Here is an 18,638-nt window from a genome sequence, read left to right as displayed (position 1 = left end):
ACCTAACCTTACCTTCTAACTCAAAGCTTTCAACCTACCAATATACTACCTACGAATCCACCAGCCTAAAACCTACAACCTAACTCCTACAACCTACCAAACTCAAGTCTACAATCTGGACTTCATCTACACATATATCAACTCTATTGCCTGATAATCTTTTCTTGTTTCACACAATCTTATGGTCTGATGTCTTTCTGAAGCAATAGTCAAAGTATGTGATAAGTTAAGTAATTTTGCACAAATGGAGATAAATAAATTTATGTATATGAGTGTTTTTGAGTTAAGTTGTGTTTCAGTGGTGATAAATGGAATGCTGTCATCATCACATTGCATTGCCACCATGATCAAAGGCTGATGGAGACAGAAGTATTGACGATTGAGATGAGCCATCCATTTGTGTTTTAACCAATGCATTACCTTAGGGAAAAGTGATCAAAAGTTGTTGAGTGAAGGGGAATATGGAGAAGAGCATTTATTGTTTGTTTTTGGGAAGAATAAAATCACTTAAACTTATGAACAAGAAGTGATCATGCATTGTATTATGAGCCCAAATCAAACAGGATTCTCTCATGACCATACTAAATGCACAACCCTTAGCTGTTTGTGCACAGTGGAACCCGCTTAACCCTCGCCGGACTTATTGGTTTTCTACATACGCGCCGGCCGGGGGCCGGGGGGGGGGGGGGGGGTACGACCCCATCTCGCCGTTTCGCCCCTAATGGAGCTAGAACGTCGCAGAAAAGACGAGCGTGTGTGTCGTTACGAGATGCAGCGCTTTGTACCCGATTTTAAGGTCTCAGGTCAACCGGTGACATCTGAGGTCAGGTTAAGTGGCCCAAGGTACGGGTTCGGTTTTGGCGAATAACTTCGCAAAAAAATGATTGCAGGGCCGTGATTTTGACAGCATCGTATTCGCCCTGCTCAGGCGCGTCGAATGGTATTCTTTTTTATTTGGGTGAGGCCAACTTTGGGTGTTGACCTCGGGTCACGGTGAGGTCAGAGATCCCAAGGGCACGAACTTGGTCGAAGGAGGTCATGTCACATATCATTCGATTTGGCAGGTCTTCCCGAGTCTATTGGTGGCTTTCCCGAATCGCTAGCTCAATTTGATCAGAAGTTATTGTCGAAAAACTTATGACACTAGTGACGTCATCAATGACGTCATGCAAGCTCTTGGTGCAAAAATGAAGCATCGAACCTTGTAAAGAGTGCATGAAATAATCACGGTTGTGTGTGTTACAGCTAGTCTGAGATCGTTCTGGGCTCCAAAATAGCTGTTTATAAGTTTCCCCCATTGGCTTATAATGGTGACTTCATATGACCGGCCTGACCTCATGTGACCTTGAATAAAAAAGCGAGATATACACGTTGTGAGACTTCTGGAGGATACTAGGTCCTGCAAGTTTCATCTCCTTGTGAAATCTGCTCTGACACTGAGGGCGTTGCGAACTTGCGGTATCTGAGGACCGTGCAGAGGTTCACTTATGACGTCAAAGGTCAGTGACCTGACCTGACCTTAAAAAGCTGCTGGTATTGCAAGATCCGGCTTGAATCAGAGGTCAGGTTCATCACTACTCTGTACGTTCCGAGCATTCGAGAAAGCAACCATCAAGATGTAATTTAATGATACCGTTTAGGATGACATCTTCCCGCTAATCGCCATATTTCAGCGTTTTATGTATGTCCCATCGCCAAAGTGAATGCGGGTATCGATAGAAGAAAGATCAGGCAGTCGTGTGGTATACTAGGTTTTTACGTATCTCGACTAAGAAGTTCATAAATCGACTTAAAGTTTTGCCCTCGAAATCGGTTTCTCCCATAGGTTTAGCACTAGTGAAGGGAAAATAAAAAAACCTTCACGCTCTGCTTACGTCACCAGAGCGTGAAGCTACCAATGCCATTGACTGGGGGCCGGACTGAACCTGAAACCAAACGAAACATCCCAAAAATGCTTCGAAGCACGTGAGATTGGTGCGGATATCTACCTACAGTATGGTATGAATTAACTGCACGTGCATAGTTCATGTCCCAGGCACCCCAGTGCAGTCATTTTCATAACTTCATGTAGCGTGTGTCTAGTTCTATCAGTGTACCGACTTTTGTGTCGCTAGATCGACGTTTCCCGGGATCAGAGGATCCCTAGTCAAAACCGTTATCCGCCCCCCGCACGCGCAGCTTGCACCCCTCGGATATTATCTCGCCGGAATGTTATGACTCAATGTATTCTTCTTATGACCTGCAAGTTTTGAACCAGTTAGAGCGGCCGTTTACCCTGCAGGCGTGGCAACGCACGAAGGGGTGCAATCGGCTTGCACGTACATAGCTCATGCACCACAGAGTTTAGCTCAACCAAATGTGCACTATTTTGGAGGCCTTGCCTGAGACTACCATTGAACCGATTTTGAGGTTGATAGCTCAAAATTTCTTTGAGCCAGAGGACCTCACGTCAAAACGGTTTTCCGCCCCCAGCACGTGCAGCCTGCACCCCTCGCAGACGGTGACCCCCCTGGAAACTGGTTCAAGGTGTTACCGATGTGTCCCGCCAGTGTGGCTTTGTCCGTGACCTCGGGTTGACCTGTAGCCTTGACAAAAAATTTCGTGTCACCGAAACTTTGAAGCGGAATAGCATGTGCCACGAAGCACTGAGCGAACCGAGGCCAGTACCAAAAGTTTACCTCGCCGGAGATGAGTCGAACGGTCCCACTTTCGTCCCGATCGGTCCACCCATTTTGACTCCAGGTCCAAAAAGGCTTGGACAAACTCACATACTCACATACTCACTCACATACTGACAAACAGGCTTGGCCGAACTTTTCTTCAGCGACCCACCAATGGGAATTTCCGGATGCAAAAGCATGCTATCGCATGCTTTTGATCCTCCAATTCTGGATAATGGGTTGGTCCGTTTTAAATTATGTCTTGCTGGAGTGCAAGGCGTTGTTCTCTGACCGAACTACGTGATGGGGTAAAACGCCCCAGTAGGTCGCGGGGCAAAAAGCCCCATGGGGCGTTTTACCTCATGTGTTGTTCCGAATACCCACTTCCTAATGTTCGGTAACTGTCGAACAGTAAGTTTCTATGCAATTTTATGTGCTTTTCTCAAAAAATTAATGGCAAAGGAAGTATTTGATTAACATTTGCATTGCAATGATTTATTATTTGGCCTTATGAGGCAGGTGAAAAACCTGTACATACAATAGTGTCATAGCTGAACACCTGACAGGATGGAAGGTGCTAACTTCAGTGCCGTGCCTCCCAAGGTCTAACGGGCCTCTCATATACGATTTAGTCAACTAGCATGTTTAATCTTCAATCTAGAGTATGGGGCTTCTTGCCCCAGGCCGTGGGGCGTTTTGCCCTGGGGTTGGGGCAAAATGCCCCATTTGCAGTTGTTTCACAAATCACTTCCTAGCTGGGAGTTCGATCATAAGTGAATGAATTTGAGGGGTGGAATTTAAAGTAAAATGTCCAAAGAACGCATTGAGCACAAATTTGGCCTTCCAGGTGATGTGGGACAAAAGTTATGTAGCAAAATAAATTATCTGGGGCGTCTTGCCCCAGGCTACCCTATATTGAAGATAAAATGCGCCCCGTACAACATTAAAACTACAAAAGTCCCACCAGCTATGCGTAATGTCAGCCGTAAACTCAATTACGCAGCTTCCAGTTGAAGGGTTTGTTGAACTTCTAAATGCAGGCTGGTGCGTTGAATGGACAGGACATTTAACCCTCGCCCTGGCAGGGCATTTTTCATAACACGGCCTGGCAGGGGGGGTCGATGCGACCCCCCCCCTCGCGATTGGCTCCTATGGCACCTAGAAACACCAAATTTGGTAGGTAGGTGGGCCCCCCGGAGTTCTCGCCCCTGTGCAAATTTGGTTGCTCTAGATCAATATTTAGGGGGGTTTTGGGGGGTATAAATGTAAAAATTTCGCTAAAAACAGGTCAAAAGTTTTTCGCTTATAACTTTTGATCTAATTAAGATAGAGCAAAAAGAAAAGCACCAGTGAACTCAGCACGTCAAGGCGCGTCGAATGATATACTTTTTAGCTTGCTTAAGTGTACTTAAAGTTTTTCCTAAATTTTAAGTAAACTTAAATTAATAAATTAAGTTCAAGTTAACCAAATTGCATCATATCGCATATCATTTGATTCGGCTGATCACTAGGAACACAATGATACCATTTTTTAAGCTCTAGCGTCATTATGTGCCAAGCTATTGGCAAAAACGTCATTTGACCTCAGTTGACCTCATTTGACCTGACCCATGGATAAGTACACCAAACAAAGAAGCACCAAGTGACCTGCTGTTAAGTACCGTGGTTTCAAAGCACAAAAGTGATAAAACGAAGCGGATATCTCCAGTATTTTCCGAATTTAGTATTTTCCCATAGGCTTAACATTACGACGTAATGACCTCTAACTGACCTCAGGTCAGTGACCTAAAAAAAACGGACTATATGTTATACAACTCGGTGAACTTAGCACATCCTGAAAGTTTGAAGGAAATCAGTCGAAAACTGTGAGTTGGACAGGTGCAAAAAGAAAATTGAAATTTGACCATGACCTTGTACCGGTTTTTCTGACCTGGTGACCTGACCCAAGGTCACCCGGACCTGAAATTTTCAGGTCATATGTAAAAAGGCTGCCCCATAGGCTGTGCCAAATTTGGCGGCGCTCGTTTTTTCCGCTATCTTCGAAAAACCTCAGGGGGGGGGGGGGTCGCATCGACCCCCCCCCCTGCCAGGGCGAGGGTTAAAGGGACCCTCCCACCTTAACATTAGATTTGAGTTGAGATAGCCAAAATGGGGTCCCTGGCTCACAATTACCGGTTTCGGCTCTCACAGCATCGAGAAATGCCTTAAATCGGAAATATTGAATTTCAAAATTGCAGCATTTTGATTCAGCGGGGCTAATGCTTAGGAATACCCCTCTGAATGTGTGACGTCAGCGCAGATATCTAACGATTTTTAAATGTTTGACTAAAACGTTTTCTAGCACGCGGTGGTATATGCTACTTGCGCGCAACATCTGCCGCAAACGCCGCACTTCTAAAATAAAGTCACTAGAAACAGCGGAGATCCCAAAAAAGTAAACAAAACTAAAAGTCAAATATTTTGAAAACCGGTGAATATTTTTCGGTGAAATTTGGTAGAAATTCGTTTTCGCTCTTTCTGAACCGAGCGACATCACTTTTATGCCAATTCATAAACTTTTTTGAAGTTTGGAGGGTCCCTTTAAGCTATTGATGTTTATTAACCACATCAGTGCCATACACTTGTGTTTTCTACAAACCGTGCTTAAGTGTTGTGTTATGTTGTAAGCAGCAGTGGTGTCGAAATGCAAAGATCTTCAATAATGTTTTATTTCATGGGAAGCGTTAGGACTTAGGAGAACACTAACTGTCGACTTGCACACACATTACACACTCTCAAATAGCACTTGTTCACTCAATGTCATTGCAATACATTGTTCTTATAAGAATGATGGCGGTCTCGGCTGCTTGTGATGCAGGTTTGTGATGTTGCTGATGCTGATGATGATGAATATGATGAAACTTTTCTTTTCCTCCATTCTTTGATATTCTGCTAGACGTCATTCGATGCTGTCCTGTATCTCCTGATGTCCTCCACATTCTCTCAGTAGCTGCTTCCATCCAGCATTCACCTTCTTACAGACTTTACCGCCTTCGCCACCTTCTTCGCCGCACCTTTCAACTTATGATGCACCGCATGCTGTTGACCTTTCGACCGATGATGAAACGAATGATGACCTTTGTAGCCCCCAACAGCTGGCACGCCTCCAACTGGCACTCCGCCAAGTGGCCCAATGCCACCTGGCACTCCGCCAAGTGGTATTCCTCCTGGCACTCCGCCAACTGGCGGAGCATACGCCGAACCTAGACTCTGCGAGGCAGCTTGAAATCCTGATAGCCCCGCCTGTGTCACCCTCGCAGCTAGACGGTTAGCTCCGTCTCCAACAGCTTGAGCCACTTGTCCTAGAGCTAGTAGAGGACGCTGAAGAAGAAGGGCGTTCTTGCCTAGGATGAGGCCGCCGAGGCCGGAGAAGAGGCCGGGCTGGGCGGGGGCACCATAGGGAGCCACCGGGGAGGTTTTGGGCTTCTTGACCTCGGTACTGATGACGACCTGAGGGCACAGGAAGATACAATGTCATAGCGGTCATGGACATACATTTGGAGAACTGAAAATTAGATACGATAGCCAAGTAGAAGACAAAACTACTAACCTATCACTGAATAAAACAATTATTGCGAATAAATTAGCATGGATTACACATTGGATCATATAATGTCGAATAATATGGATAATAAATTGTTATTTATTTCGATGCAACGAAAATAAAACATTAATAATAATGATCAAATAATTTTGTATTGTAGATTCAATGATAACAAGCTATTGTCCTTCGAATAGATAAAAAGATACTTCCCATAGCTAAATAATTATGCCCACTGTGCGAAAGCTCACCTGTGCCAGTACAATAATCCCCAGCGTTGCCGCAATCATCCTCGTGTGCCTCGTCATTTTGTCCGACTGAATCCTCCGTCTTTCAACCCTCCTCCTTTTATACTAACCACCAGGTCACGGCCTAATTTTTATACTATCCACTGATTCCGTAACTAGCAGATCTACCAACCATCTCACCCGTGCGTGTCGCGGGCGGTGAGATAGGGAGAGAAAGTGGCTGCAGTGAGAATCTCACCACAATGCTAACCTTGCATGCGGCTGTGATTGGAGGATGTTGCAGCACTGCTAGAGCCGGTTCATTGCAGATGTTTGGTGAATCAGGGATATATGAGTCACGGGCCTGGTTTGGCAGGGGAATTTATTGATTGAAACGGGTTGAATGGCGATTTCGGTGTGATTTGGATTGCGTTTTAACACGAGTTTTGATGCGTTCGAGTGTTATTTGAACTGCGTTTTAACTTGAAAGATGGCGGATTGCGTTTATGTGTGTCTTCTGTATGCATGTGGTTTTCCAATAAGAAAATAAATAGTAGCGGGCTTGTAATCGCATTAACATTGCGTGGATACTATGAAGTTGTTAGCCCAGCGACCATAGCTCATCTGTAGAACCTAGACTGATGTCATTTCTCAACTGATTTATAACAGAGCTCGCAAACCGTGTGTAAATATAAACAGGTACGTAGAGGTGGTAGGATAGATCAACGGACATTGCCAAACGAAACTTCACAGTGTCTATCTCAAATCTGCTCGGCTGTGGACCAAGGTCACTTTTTCCACAGACACCTCCCCACCGGTTTTCTGCACACTTGCCCTGTTTGTGTGCTTGTTTGCCACTAAACTGGTCCGTTTCGGAGGTCGCCTCTGTGAGGCCAGCTGTTGTAGATCAGACGAGGGAATAACCCGTTTAACTGGTTCACTGATTAGCGGTTCTACTTACACAAAGAGAGGTGCTTATCCGAATTCCATCAGAGGGTGGGCAGAAAACTGACGACTGAAGCCGGTGGAACGGATGCGGTTAGCGCAAATGCGAAAACATGTGGAAATGATGCGCGTGTTGTTCGCATCACAACGGTTGGATGGAGTTATGGGAAAACTAGAGACTTTTGGAGCTATTTATGAATATGCATCATTTATAATAATTTGTCTTCTCAGAGGCCAGTGCCGTTGCGCTCATGTTTGCAGACGTAAAAAAGCAAACAAATGATGTCAGATAATGCATACATGTAATTTCCAATGCGGTTGTCCAGCATGTCTTGCAACAACCATTGACGATCACCAATGAGCGAAGACAATCTATAAATGCAATAGCACACAAATGAGCTCAAGCACAGACCCCTGTATACCGAGGTTTGTGGTTCAACTGGTTTATTTAAAAACACACTAAAACACAACAAACGCGTAGCTCGTAACATACAGCGGATAGACAAATTCAGTTTCACAGTTTCACTTAGTCAACAAGTTATTCGCCTGCGTATTTTTACACTTGCGATCATGACACAAACAATAAATATTTAAATACCAACATAAGATCTACAATGAGTGGCAAGACCACAACAGCCTCATTATCATCACTTTCTACGATCTACAGATTCTCGCCGTAAAATCGTATTTTTCGACACGGAGTAGTGAATCCCTGGGATTGGGTTATGTACCGCATCTTTTGGATAGTGATCCGCGTCGTCTGTATAGTGTGTAATAGCTGCTGGGTACTGTTGTGCGTTTACTACGTAGTTTTGCGCAATTTGTTGGTAGTGTGGCGCTCCTTGTGGGGTTTGTTGAGCCACTGGCGCATAGTGATTTTTATCTACTGGGTGCTGCGTTACTGTTGATGCATATTGATTTTCTGTAGGTGCGTATTTATCCACTTGCGGAAGATAGGTAACTGGCGTTTGTGGGATATAGTTTCCAGTTGTTGTGTAGTGTTCCACCGCTGGTTTGTAGTGTTCAACCTCGGGTTGATAGATGTCCACCTTCTCCGTAGCATATCCTGTACCTGTTTGATAATGCTTATCAGCTGGCTGGTAGTTTACTCCTGTAGTTGCGTGATATGGCTCATTCGGTGCATAATGTTGTCCCGTGGTCAGCTGGTATCCCGTCTCGGCTGGGTATTGTACCGTATTTACTGCGTAGTTTTCGGCAGTTGATGGTTGATATTGTCCCACCGGTTGTTGATATTTCCCCACCGTTTGGTGGGATAATCCCGTTGTTTGCTGATAATCTCCGGTTGAAGGATACTGCACATCATTTGATGGATACTGTACACCAACAACCGAATGATGTACACCAGTGTTCAAGTATCCCTTAGGCTTGTGCACCTTCGTAGCCTGATAATGCACAGGGTAGTATGACAACGTGGGTATAACTACCACTACCTTGGTACTAGTACTAGTCCTAATACTTGTATGAACTTTAGTGACAGTACTAGGCGGTAGTTGCGGCAGTTGGTGCGGAGGTGGTGCCGGTGGTGCAGGAATCTTCACCACTATGGTCGTAGGAGTTTGTTTTTTGACCACCACCGCTGGTGGTGGTGGCGGTGGTGGTGGAGCTTGTTTCTTCGTACCAAAGAACCACGAAAAATCATCCCACGTGAGGAGAAATCTTGCATCACGTTGATGTTGGTTTTGTGACGTCAGCGGATCAGTCAGCTGTTTAGAAGGTGACGCTACAGATTCAGTCAGCTGTCTTGAAGGCTCTAAAGATGGGTATGCATTGATGGCGGTGATAATCTGTAAGAGGAAAACACTATCGTTAGAACTGCTATACCTGATAACTGGTTCTGGCAATCATGGGTTATGGGGGGAGGTCGTAAATCGTCGCAAGCTGATGTAATATTGTAAGATATTTTAGGTTGAGGGTAATTTACTTCTGTTGGGTATTGTTTAGATCTTTCTTCAAGTACTAGTTGAGTGTTGACAAAACGATAAAGATACGAATGATGTCGAACGTGAACAATTGATTTTTCAAGACCCTGCTCCAAGCATTCGGCAAAAAGTATTTTGTTTCAGACGTAGTTGAGCTATTATAGAGCTGCTACGCATTTACCTATTTCTTGAGACACAAACTCATAAAAAAGCACCTATATATTGTTTACAAAACGGTGTTAAGTTTACAATAACCACCAAGAAGGTTATCCTCAGAACAACACCCATCTTAATTCGACCGGTAGACCAAAATTATAATACCGCACCTGTTGCATATAAATTGTAGATGATTCACCAAAAAGGCAATGTTTGTTATAAAAACGTTATAATCTTACCGTAGTTAATGCTACCAGCGCAGCCCAACCGCCGCTTCTTCCCATCGTAACGCCACCCGCGAATTCGTTCGTCTGGTCGCTAAATAGCTTTACAAAGTCCTTTATACAGTGCAGTAGTTAGTTTCAATTATCTACGAGTAAGATGGAAGAAAAACTGGTTGGAATTTGGGGCGCACGTGCCGAAAGAGTCTCTCTCGCTAGTTTCGCTACAAGTTCTGTAGTCGTGGAAAAGTGGAGTGATGGCTTTCGAGCTATTGTTTCGCTCTTTTATTGTTCAATGCGATTCCTGTTGAGCGTTCGATGTGTTTCAGTTGAGTGAGATGCTAACTTGTTCGAACTCTGGCAGCAGTTTAAATTTTCACAAGCAATTATATGTATGAGCTTCTAAATATTTGCTGTGCTTGACGTTCTATTTGCCCCATTGAGTAGCTGAAAACGCCCAACGTCATTTCGTGCTCAGTTGACCTTATCTCAACGTGTAAAAACATTGTCCAGTTGTTATACAAGTGTTATCGCAGTTCATCAATCATTGAATGATGAATCGACGCATATTAAACAACAAAAACTTGTCATGCATTGGACATCCGTGCGTTCAGCGTTGGACGACACTCGGCCCGACAGCCAGCTACCTGCGGAGGTAGACAACCCGCAATACTCTCAGCTTGTGCAGGGCGGAGCGGGTGAGGGAGAGAGAGAGAGAGAGAGAGAGAGAGAGAGAGAGAGAGAGAGAGAGAGAGAGAGAGAGAGAGAGAGAGAGAGAGAGAGAGAGAGAGAGAGAGAGAGAGAGAGAGAGAGAGAGAGAGAGGAGAGGAGAGAGAGAGAGAGAGAGAGAGAGAGAGAGAGAGAGAGAGAGAGAGAGAGAGAGAGAGAGAGAGAGAGAGAGAGAGAGAGAGAGAGAGAGAGAGAGAGAGAGAGAGAGAGAGAGAGAGAGAGAGAGAGAGAGAGAGAGAGGGAGAGAGGCCGCCCAGGCAGGCCACACCGGTTGTGAGAACAATGGAGGAGACCCGTTTTTAGATGGCCGCCGGCCAGGGTGGAGTAGTTTTGCAGCAAGATGGAATGTCTGCCTGTCCGATCCAATTAGAAAATGAGGTTGTATGGTTAATTGGTTAGGAAGTGTGTGATCAGATGTTCTAGCCTTCGGATTTGTCTGCCTCTTTCTATCTGTTTTTGTTTTATGTTTTATTCCTCTGACCTGGCTTTCTGAGTCTGCTTATGTCTGCGTCTTTGTCTCTTTCCTTTATCTTCGAAACCCTTTGTCGTATTTTCCCGTTCTTTGTTCATTTATAAGTATGTAGACGTGTCTCCTTTCTGTCTCTGTCTTTCTTTCAGTTTCTCTTCCTTCCTCCTTCTTCTTCCTTCTCTTTCACCGTCTGCGTTTTTTTCTCTCTCTCTTTTTCTTTCTCCCTCTTTCTCCATTACTCTCCCTGAGTGCACCCCCTCATACCAAGTTGTGAGTTCAACCTTCCATGGCCTGTGTTTTTTTAGCCGTGAGCGTTAAACCAGTTCACTCTGTGCCAGCCCACATATGGATTCCTGTTTACACACATCCTCCCAGCCCGGATAAACTCTACTCAACCCCACAAGTGATGCAAGTTGTAACCACAGCCGCCAGTGCGATCGCACCAATCGCATTCTCCGCACGTCAACTTAGCGTAGCCTTGAAAGGTCTCGCAATCCCGTGGTGTAAAGTCTGTATACGTGATACGACTGGTTGGAGGTTGCTAGTCAGCCGCCATATTGCGTGAGGATTGAGTATTAGCCAGAGGTCACGGCTAAGACTGGTCTGGCGGGTGATGTTCACGCAGTTTGGTTTTGGTCAGATAAAATGCACAGGGAAAACACTCTATTTCGAGCTTAGATAACATATTACGGATAGCATACGAGTTTTTAACCCGCGCGGGGCTGGGGGGGGGGTAAATTTTACCCCCCCTCGCGAATTTTTGCGATATTTCAAAAACGGCGGCGCGCAGCGCCGCCAAACTTTCAGTACCTTTTCTTACATCAATTTGACACGTTCCCTGAAAATTTGAGCGAAATCCGTCGGAAATTTTTTGAGAAATTGACGTTTTAGTGACGTCATGTTCGCCATTTTCGCCTCAAAAACGGCAAAAGTTCAAACACCGCTAACATCTTCATTTTTAAAGGAATCAAGACGTAACAAAAAAGGTTATACGTAATTTTACTTTGTCTATCAAATGGGTTTCTCGGTTTTTTGAAAATTTTGGATTTTGGCCTAATTTTTTTTCAAAAAACTGACCTTTTGGGAAAATCATTATAAAATCCAAAATTTTGAGTCTATCGAAAAAACCGGAATATATGTCAGAGAAGTGGTCTATGTGCACCTACATACCAAATTTTAGAAGAATCGGTTGGAAAATGTGGGAGTTATTCAAAATTTTATGACGTCACGACACACAATTTTTTTTTTGAAAAATGACTTTTTTGGAAGTTCTAGACCTCGTACGGAAAAAAATAGCACCATTCGATTCGCCGTGAAAAACTGCATCAGATAGACACCTTTTTAGGCCTTAACAACCAACTTCAAAATTTGACCTCACTTGACCTGACCTTGACCTGACCTCGACCTGAAATTCATCCAGAGGTGGTCCATATCACCTATTGAGTGTGCCTATTGAATTCTATGAGTAAAATGACCCATAAAACATGTGTCGCACATGTTCTTTTCTATATTTTGTTTTTTGGTGACCTGACCTGACCTGACCTGACCTTGACCTTGACCTCTGAATGATATTGTACTATATTGTCTTGGTAGCCTAAGAACACGTTTTGGGCGATCAGTCTCAGTCCATGACTCCATTCTTCGGCAACTACCCCGCGCCCTGGTGGGGTCTGTTTATAAAGCGACCTGGTGGGGGGGGGGCTATTTTTTGCCCCCCCCCCTCGTATCTCCGAAACTACTGGACGGATCCGCAAAATTCAAACGGCGTTCGATAGCCCTGTCAAATTTGTCGAAGGAAACCAAATTTTATTGACCTCGGGGTCACCGATGACGTCACAGGTCAGGTCAAAGATAAAATGTTTCACCGTTCACGGGGCTTCTAGGGAAAGCGCTATAACACCGAGTAAAACGCATTTTGTCGAAAATCAGCGATAAGACGTCAGTTGTCTAGTACATATGTTGCTATTAGAGATCACTGGTCATACCAGGTCAGGTCACAGGTCAGGTCACCAAAGGTCACCAAGGGTCACCACATGAACCCAACTTTACTAAGGTTGTGCGATGCATGTTTTATGGCCAGTTTTTCATTTCCAACCCAATGGTGTTGGTTATAAGACCATCAGGTACGGTTTAGGTCACTTTCTGGTGGAGCTCAGGTCAAGGTCAGGTCAAAAAAGGTCAAATTTCAAAGTTGATATTTTTGCATAAAATGGGTATCGATTCGATGCAGCTCGTCACGGGGAGTCTAATGGTGGTCTTTGTTTTTGCACTACGAGGTCTAGAATTGCTAAAAATTGAGTTTGAAAATTTGACGTCATCAATTTTGAACAGTTTTTTTTTCGCTATAACTTCGCCAAAAAAAGAGGTATCAATCTAAAATTTGGTATGTGGATGGAAGGCGGTAAGGACTATCACATATATTCCGGTTTTTGCGAAATTCAAAAAACTTTTTGGATTTTTTTACTGTTATATCCCAAAAATCTATTTTTTGATTTTTGGGGGTCAAAATCAAAAAACTTCAAAAATCCGAGATAGCTGTTTTGTAGCCCTGTCAATTCTACAGCTTTTATGCTCTAAACATTTTTCTGTATTTACAAAGCTATAGGCCTGACAGCTCTTCCCGCGAAACCCTTTTTTGGGTCGAAAACGGCTGAACATGACGTCACTCTGACGTCATTTCCGGCCAACCTATCATAGCCTTTAGAAAAAATTTTGGTCACAATGTGTAAAATTGATGTCCGGGAGGGTACTGAAAGTTTGGTGACGATCAGCGCAGCGGTTCTGGAGATATATCGAAAAGTCTGGAGGGGGGCAAAAAATAGCCCCCCCCCCCCCACCAGGTCGCGGGCTACGGTGCAAGGCCGATACTGTAGAAACTTGCAATTTGTACCCTTGACCTGACCTTGACCTTGACCTCAAACTTTAAATTAAGTACATGTTTTTAGTAGTTCGTGATGAGAGCTTTCGATTGGCGTTTGAATTTTCCAAATCGGACCATTAGTTCGGGAGATAACAGGGGGGTAAAATTTACCCCCCCCCAGCCCCGCGCGTTCGGCTGGAGACCCCAGCCCCGCGCGGGTTAAGAAACATATTTATGCGACACGATGCTGTCAGCCAGGACCACAAATCCCACCAAGAATATGTGACTATTTGGTCTGTTGCTTCGAGTGACTCCGATGAATTCCGATTATAAAACTGTTCCAGATTGCGGCCTTTCAGCGGGTCATTGACCGAACTTTTCCTTTTCCGTACAAAATTGAAATTAAAATTTCCTACTGTTGCTAAGTAACTATGTGTTGTTTTATTCAGCTGATTGTTGAAAATACCAGTGGAGGAGCCATCCCATCATTCGCTTGACATTATCAAAGAAGGTCGACGATAAATAGAAGTAGCATGCGTGACTGTAGATTTACCTGCATATGTGTGCCACCGGACCCTTCCCTTAGTTGTGCAATTTTACCTGAGATTTTTACCTGAGATGAGCAATGCCGGCTCCAGCGTGAGGTCGGCTTTTTTTGGTACGGACCAACCAAACCGGTTGCAACATATCTCCTTGGATTGTGTTGCAGAATGCTGATCACGTGTGGTGGTTCTCGTTTTGTAACTAGGTATAAGATAGGTGCTGCTGAGGTGCAGCGCAGTATTCTGCACCAATTGAATGTCAGAAATAGCAATGAAAATAATAATAATGCAAAGTTGCATTTCATTGCATGAGTATGTGTCACTTTATGACACGCGTGGGATTTTTTTCTTCTGAGAAAACTTGTTATGCTTTTGGAAGGTATATCAAGTTTCGGTCACTTCGGCATCGATAAGAACAAGCCCCAGTCCCTAAATATAAATCCACAAATGAAACAAATTTAGTCACTACCTACAGCTTTTTTCAAAAGCGATTTGACTTCAAGTTCCTGCGTCTCCAAACTTTGCCGGGTTTGGCAAAGCCCAGATGATATTGATATCGCGGCTGCAGCTTTCCCGATCTTCATTCACCCCCCCCCCCCCCCCGTCAGCCCCTCCCCCACTGTCGGCCGAAGGTGGCTGGAGTTTTAACCCGCGCACCGACGGGGGGGGCGGATATCCGCCCCCCCCCTGAGGTTTTTCGCGAATAGCGGGAAAACCGCGGCGCGTAGCGCCGCGAAATTTGGTATGACTATTCCCTTATCAATTTTACACATGGTGTGCAAGTTTGAACCTCCTACCTTTCAAGGTCAGGTCATCAGGTCACTTTGAATGACCCAACCTCAAGTCACTTTTTTGCAACTTTGTCACCGTGCCAGAGCTACAGTAGATGTCGGAGGCCTTTGAAAGTCGCAGGATGTTATTAGGTCATTAGTAGCTACAATTTGTATATCTCGGAATTTTGATATCGGTGACCTAAGGTCAGGTCAATTTCGCGACCTCCCCATTATAAGTCAATGGGGGAAAAATCAACTCCCTGTTTTTACCACTAAAACGGGTCGGAATGGCCCCATATACCATACATGACTTCATATACGATCAACCTTCACTACCTTGAGGTCTGTTTTGCTGTTGGGCAGCTGTGAGGTCATGTGACGTCATCAAAGGTCACCAAAGGTTTTTGGCCAATAACTCCGTACAGGAACAAGATACAGACGCGTGGATGGTCTCATTGTGTTCAGCTCGTCAAGACGCATCGAATGATATACATGATGACCTCGAGGTCACGTGACCTGAGGTCAACCTTTGACCTTGACCTTTCGAGGTCAACATATCCCGCGCCCCGTTGGGCTCTGCCGAGCAACGCGCCCCGTTGGGGGGGGGGGGGCCATTTTGGCCCCCCCCTAAGATCTCGAGAACCACGCAATGTAGCGACAAGCGGCAAACGGTGTTGGATAGCCCTATCAGGGAACTACCTTGTGACCCAATTTTATTGACCTAGGTCAAACCGATGACGTCACAGGTCAGGTCAAAGGTCCAATTTTCACCGTTTACAGGCATATCAAGAAATGCGTTGTACAATCGAGTAAAATGCATTTCATTGAAAATCATCGATGGGGAAATGTTCTTCAAACACATATTTTGCTAGTTGAGGTCACTGATACCAGGTCAGGTCACAGAGGTCAGGTCACTGGGGGGTCACAATATGAAAGTGTCGTGTGATACATGTTTTATGGTCCATTTTACATGACAAATGCGATTATGTGGGCCAGGCAGCCTTTGGGGCCAGCTTAGGTCACGTTTTGGTCAAGGTCAGGTCAAGGTCAGGTCAAGGTCAGGTCAAATTAGGTCAACTTTCAAAGTTGATATTTTTGCATAAAATGGGTATTGAATCGATGCAGCTCGTCACGGGGAGTTCAATGGTGGTCTTTGTTTTGCCGTACGAGGTCTAGAATCGCTAAAAATTGAGTTCAAAAATTTGACGTCATCATTTTTGAACAGTTTTTTTCGCTATAACTTGGCCAAAAAACGAGATATCGATCTGAAATTTGGTATGTATATAGAAGAGCGCAGGGACTATCACATATATTCCGGGTTTTTCGAAATTCGGAAAAATTTTGGATTTTTTTTTTAGTTTTTCAAAAAAAATCAATTTTTTGAAATTTTTTGGGTCAAAAACCCAAAATTTTGAAAATCCGAGATAGCAGTTTTGTAGCACCGCTTTTTGTCTACTAGACCATATAAAGAACTTTGAAATTGCTTGATAACTCTAGATTTGGTGAGCGTTTCAAGATTGCATGTTTTTTGCTCATTTTTGCTCGAACATGACCTCAGTTTGACCTCAATAACTCCTGACCTAAGGTGACCTAAGACTTGAAATTTGGTGTGAAGGTGTCAAATTGATGCCCGGGAAGGTACTGAAAATTTGGCGGCGCTGCGCGCCGCCGTTTTCTTGCTATTCAGGAAAAACCACAGGGGGGGGGGCCAAAATGGCCCCCCCCCCCCAACGGGGCGAGGGATATATATCATTCGATGCGGATTGACGAGAGGATCACGATGATGCCCTTAGTTTGTTCCTATCTTGACTAATTCGAAAGTTATTCGAGAAAAACTCTCTCCATATTTAGCGCCGCCATTTTGACTTTTTCGACCCCTGTGACGTCATCTTTGACCTGACCTGAAAATGACCTTAGTAAAAATTGTAGATCTTGACCGTGCGTATCCGATGCCGTTTACCGCTTGTCGCTATCTTGCTTCGTTCTCGAGATCTCAGGGGGGGGCGGTCATCCGCCCCCCCCCCCGTCGGTACTAAGTTGGCGCAGACCCCCGTCGGTGCGCGGGTTAAGGCCGCCGTCCACTATGCGGAGCGCTTGCGGTCCGTACGGAATTTAACACAGAGCCCTATGGGCGCATGCGGTCTCCGTCCGGAGTCCGTCAGGAATGTCTTTGCATCCGGACAGCAAACGGAGAGCTCACGCACACTCGATATCAATTGTTACAAAAAGAAAATATGGCCATTGCCTAGCATCACAAGATGGTGTCATGCCAAGGAAATAATATTTATTTACTTTGTCTTAAAAGAGTAGAAATTCAATCTTAAATTTCCAATTGAAAACTCGAAGACGGGCGACGGCCCATGTCCGCATTCATTCCGTCTGCGTTCTCCGCACACAGTTCAACACGTTGTACTTTGGTGCTTCGTCTCTGCGACAACCACTTCGGATGTCGATTGATAACCTGATTTCGAATTTAGCTCGAGGGAGGTCACGCGCGACTTGCATAACGTGACTTCCGAGTCGGGACTGAATATAGGTAATTACGCCAATTATCAGCGATATGTGTCCACACAACATGGATGCGGTCCGCACACGATTTCCGTACGGACCGGATGCGCCCATAGGGTTCTGTGTTAAATTCCGTACGGACCGCAAGCATTCCGCACAGTGGACGGCGGCCTTTAGTGTATTGCGGCACAGTCTACCTTCCCGGCTATTTCTGGTGTTGTGCGGTGCAGTCTAAGCATCAGGCAGTCATGTAGATCGCAGTGGAAAGGCGAACGCATATTTCCCGCACGTATCATCAATCATGTCTTGAAATGAGTGAACATTATATTTGTAGCTACTATATTGGACGTATATGTATAAAAACCATGATTTCTAACAACTGCAAATGCAGTTTTTTTCAGCTCAACCGATTACATTTCTCACGCCATTCTCTAATTTCTAGTCTTTTAGGATACAAGGAAATTATCCACCACGTTTCAACGTTATCTAAGCTCAGTTCCGGTTATCTGAGGTCAGAATTGATCATGTTTTTCGTAACAAACAGTGCTTTTACCATTCGACGCATCTTGACCAGAGACCAATGACAGTAATGGGTATGATAACTAATATCTATTCGACAGCCGTAATTTCATTATAAAAAAGTGATGGCTTTTGACAATAAATAGCAGGCCACCGGATGATCTGAGACCGTAAAATCGGGTATCGAAATTGGCGCTCTGAAGCGATCTGCACGGATGACTTCCCGACACGATGATGGAAGATCGATTAGGAGGCTGCAAGGGGGTCGTATTCTCCTCCTTCCCTGCCACCTTTCTGTTGGTGCGGAGGGGACCTCAGGGCAAAGGGTAGGGGCAGGGCTAGTGAAGATGAAAGACCATTTGCTATTTTGGTTATGTGACTTGACTAGTCATACATCTCTAAGTTGAGATCTTGGGCACCTCCGGCGCCATCCATCCTCGATCAGCCGCTATTATCAGTGCCAACAGCGCTCTGGTACGTAGGCGGCTAGATAGGGTAGACCGGGGCAA

General features: G+C 44.8%; 1 protein-coding gene and 1 long non-coding RNA gene across 3 annotated transcripts in view; one reads left to right on the top strand and one right to left on the bottom strand.

The window, feature by feature from the left end:
* The window catches only part of LOC122373579 (SH3 and multiple ankyrin repeat domains protein 1-like), a 99,540-nt gene that overhangs the window by 59,105 nt on the left and 21,797 nt on the right, over nucleotides 1-18,638 (top strand). The gene's annotated exons all lie outside the window — the stretch shown is intronic.
* Nucleotides 7,698-10,074, bottom strand: LOC122373587. Its single transcript, XR_006255076.1, has 2 exons — nucleotides 9,748-10,074; nucleotides 7,698-9,217 (listed from the first exon to the last, which is right to left on the bottom strand). It is a non-coding gene; the product is annotated as an uncharacterized LOC122373587 (long non-coding RNA).

Source organism: Amphibalanus amphitrite, unplaced genomic scaffold, assembly GCF_019059575.1.
Source record: "Amphibalanus amphitrite isolate SeventyFive unplaced genomic scaffold, NRLGWU_Aamphi_draft 001519F_arrow, whole genome shotgun sequence".
NCBI lineage: Eukaryota > Metazoa > Arthropoda > Thecostraca > Balanomorpha > Balanidae > Amphibalanus > Amphibalanus amphitrite.
This window is presented reverse-complemented; position numbering and strand designations above follow the sequence as displayed.